The following is a 4,707-nucleotide window of genomic DNA, read 5'->3' as shown; positions in this document are numbered from 1 at the left end:
GAAAGACTCTTTGTGGTGAATCTGGCCCGCCGCACCGACTTTAAAAGTTGCCTACTCTATATCCTAAGCAATACGTCAAACCAGGTTATATCTTAGTTAAGATATATAACAGAATACACTCATTTTCTTTAAATTTATTTTAGTACTTTCGTAGTAAGGCTCATCAGAAATAGTTTCTTACTGAATTGGAATGAATACAAATTGAAATAAAATCATACTGAAGTTTTAAGATATAAAATGACGTAATAATCAAATGTTAAAAATTAAATAAGCGCTTTTGCTAAATAAATTTGTTATACTAATAAAACTCGTTAGAATTTAAACAATCTAAATAAACAAGCAATAAAAAATAAAATTTAACAAGAAACTAGTTACTTTAAAATTACTTATATAAGTATTATAATACCACAGATGTTCTTGTGCTAAAACTTTATTTCAACTAACGGCGTTTCACTGCTCTCAAATAAATTTAAGAACATATCTACGGAGTCTCAAAAAGCTCTAAGAATAGAGCTATTCTTAGAATCTTCAGGATTTAGCGCCTTTTAACGTTACATCTTATAAGTATTATAATATATAAATTTATATAATAATATAAATTTATAATATATATTAGTAATTTTAAAGTAATTGGTTTCTTGTCAGTGATATCAACGAAAAGTACATTAATATCATAGTTTCAGCTGACAATGAGTTTGGTGTGACGATGAACTTCAGTAAAACCATACCCTCATAGAAAAATTCAAAACTGCAATAAATTATTAAGTTTATGATACATTTCACAATTTAAAATTTGTCTGGAGTAATTTTTGGTAATTAATATATTGCATTAAAAAAATATTATCAATTATGCTCGAGTTATAATATAAGTATAGAAATCTAAGTTCCTAATAATATTAACTTAAAGTGTCATAACTGAGAATTTTTTGTGAATTAAATTGATTTGAAATAGTGAACAACCAGATCCATAAAGTTAGTATCCGGCCGGATCCGGATAATAATTTCTAATTAGGATCCTGTGAGATCTAGATACAACAAGAGATTATCTGATCAGATCCGTATATTGGATCCCGTAGATTACTATTTCGAAATGCTCCGGCCCATCATGGACTATTTTTTTCCTGATCTGACCCGTCGATTAGAATCGTTGCCCACCCCCACTTTATGTTATAATTGCCAACTTAGTATTGAATCGATTAATGTGTTTAAGTTCAACAACTTTTTTTGTTTACTATTAAGAACTCTTTACTTCTGGAGTTCTGAAAAGCCCTGCTTTATTGATGAAAAATACTATTTACAACCACTCTTAAATTGTAAAGCTATGCTATCTTGAGTTTCACAAAAAGACTTAAAAACGACATCTAATTTTATTTAGATTTTTATCAGGCTTTCTTCTCAATTTTCAAAATTATGAAATAATCTTTACGTTTTTAATAGTTAAAACTTTTAACAGAGCAATTTTTAACTGTGTAAAATTTTTGTTTAGCATAATTAATTTTAGAGTCTAGTAGACAATAGATTAAAAGTTCACAATACTTTAAAATGCATCCGTGGAGTGTGACTCGATAACATAAATATTTTATGTATACCAGGTCTATAGACCAAAATTTTTTATCGCTTTTTTGTCGTAGAAAAAATAATTTATCAATTGTTACTTTTTGTTAAACGTGTTTTTTAAAGGGGAGTATATTTTTTGTTTGAAGTAAATTGTTTTTGTCATTTGATTATATTAAGAATTAAAGTTTTAGTAAATAAACTTTTGTTTCGTATCAAATAACTTTTCGTAACGTAATTTTTTTAAAGAGTTTTAATTTAGTTTAGTTATTCATTTTACAAAAATAAATAAACAACATATCAACTTGTATTTAGTATTACAAGCTATTTTGTAAACAGTAAGAAAAAATTGCCTATATTTTAGAAGTTGTATAAAAACATGACAAAATTTAGTTTAAGCTATTTTTAAAACTTTAGAAGTAAGTATTAAAGCGTTTAGAGGAAAATTAAATCGGATACAGTATTATAAATTTTATTGAACAACAAAAAAATACGCTCAAAATTTTTGGTCGTAGGACCTAGTGCACTAAGAACCTTTCGGTTGTCGAGTCGTTCACCACGGATACCTTTAAAGTCTTATCAAAACTATGCATACAGACTTTTGGGTTAGATGAAGGATTATAAACCTTGGTAAAACTTTAAGATTTACATTTATTAGTAATAAAGTTAGTTATATATATTATTTAAAATAAAAGTCACCTTTTTTTTTAAATGTTTCTTTCTTGCAAAATTTTAAACAAAAAAAAACGTTTAATTATTGCAATCTAAGTTTTTACTTGGAGTTTGCCTAGTGCTAAGAGCAAAAATTAAAAAAAAAAATTTATAATTTCTAGTTTTGTTTTATACTTTGTAATTTAGGTAAAAAACAAAACATCTAGGTCACATTTTTTTAATTTGCAATTATACATTTTATTTATTTCTAAAGAAAATAATTTACAAAAAAATGAAAGTCATACCCATAGTTAGAGTCACCGTCCCCACTTTTGGGCTGTTCAAAGTACGTACCTAAGCGGAAGATAACTATACTACTATATATTTTTGTATATGTGTCAAATTGTCACTGTCAATCACTGGGTTTTGATTAAGCTACGTTCCAAGTTTTGAAGTCATTTTAGGACTACGCCATTAGGCTACACAAAAAATGTAAAACCATTAAAAAACGTAAAAAAACAATTTTTCTTAAGGTATAGTTAATTTAAAGTCCCTGTTTTAACTAAACTTATGAATGTTAATTAAGTTGAAAACATATAAACAACTACTATGCATAGTTTAAGTATTTTTATGAATAAATCACTACTTAAACACGCGAGCATGGAATTTTGTAATAAATTAAACAAACGTTTATTCAGTGTTCAAAAATCGTTATTTCTGCCAACTCTGCTACTGAATTATTCCATACCTCTTAATTTAATTAGAACAATAATAATATATTTCAACAAAATATATGTCAAAAAAAAAATTGTTTAGGCTTTAGATTTAGCTATTCCAAAGTGCAACGTATACTCTTAAAATAATTTGTTTAAGGAAAAAAAAACTTTGAAATTTTTTTTTAACTAAACAACACTAACGTATGAATTTTATTTATTTTTAAACTTTAATGTATTCATAATTCAGAATTTTATTGATTTATTATTAAGCTTTAACAATTTTTTAGTTAAGTCACGATTCAATAGGTTAGTGCTAGAGCCTTTAAAATAAAAGTAAATTTTGTGTTTTAACTTTTGGTAATCTTAAATATTAAATATACTTCTATACTATTGTTAGAAATATTGTTGGTTGGTAATTTCTATTGGTAAGTGTTACAATTATTTATGGAAAGTTATCTTTATAAGGATGTTGCCCATTTTAGGGTTTTTTTAATTAAGCGCCACAACTAACTTTTTTGTAGGGATATATCTCAACTCAATATATTTACCTCAAGTAATAAAATCTATAAAAAAAAACAATTAATTTTTTTTAAACACAATAAAATAAAAGTAATTCCAAATTTAATTCTTTTTAGATTTATTACAAAAATAAGAAATCCTAACGTTGGCTGAATTTGGTAGCTTCAAAAAATAAAACTTAGCATTTGTTTTTTTTTTTAACTAAAAAAATATATACTAAATGTATCATACAAACTACTTTTAAAACCATTCTTCTACGAATGAACTTTTTTAAGTATCAAAAGCTTGATAGTGATCTATTAAAACACTATCAAGCCATTATAGTTTTGTAAGAACATAATTAAAATGATACAATTTGTATCATACAAAGTATGTTTATAGATGAATTCTTTATAAGTAACAAAAGGTATATGACATACAAACTTACACTTCAAAACTAATAGTTGTACCACATCCTATTAAATAGTCTAACGAGTAACGACAGTTATACTAGCAAAGAAAAAATATAAAATTTGTTTCTCACCATAAAGGTAGTTAAATAAATTTAATACTGTAAAAAAATAAACGATGTAAAAATAAAAAAATTAAGTCGTATATAAATTTATTGCGTTAATATAGAACTAAATTTTTTTGCTCTTTTTACTGTTTATCTAATGGTAAAAACTTGAAAAAATTGTTATGATCAAAATGAAAACTACCTTGTAGATATACTGAAAAAACAAAGTACTGTTTTAACATTTTAAAATTGTTTTTACCATACTTTTTTTATTTCAGTTTATTCTTAATAGTTATAATTTTAAAGAAGTACCTAACCTAGTTTGTTGAGCTTTTTACATTTCAATGTAAATACATAGTTAAACTGAAATCTAATTGTTCAGAAACAAGTAGTTTGTTTTAATAAATTTCTATCTTTAAAAACTTTTTTTTTTTTTTTTTCGTTTGAATTTATTATTGAAATACATTATTTATAACTCGTATTTAAACATTTTATATGCTTTTTTTACATCTTTAAGTTAAAAGTATTATGTAAATTTACTTAGACTTAAATTATATTAGATACTATAGAATAAAAACTTCTTATTTTACTCTATAACAGTACCTACCTAATAAGAAAAAAATTTGAAATAAAAAAATCTGGTATACAATATTTCAAATTTTGTACACATTTACATTCAACTTTATGAATTTATTATATGTTAAATTATATAATTATTTCAAAATTTTATTAATTTGTATAAATTTTTTATACATTTGTAATTAAAAAAAG

The sequence above is a fragment of the Thalia democratica genome, chromosome 4 (genome assembly GCF_965202585.1).
Source record: "Thalia democratica chromosome 4, ktThaDemo2.hap1.1, whole genome shotgun sequence".
NCBI classification, from domain to species: domain Eukaryota; kingdom Metazoa; phylum Chordata; class Thaliacea; order Salpida; family Salpidae; genus Thalia; species Thalia democratica.
The sequence above is the reverse complement of the archived record's forward strand: the minus strand, read 5'-3'. Positions refer to the sequence as shown.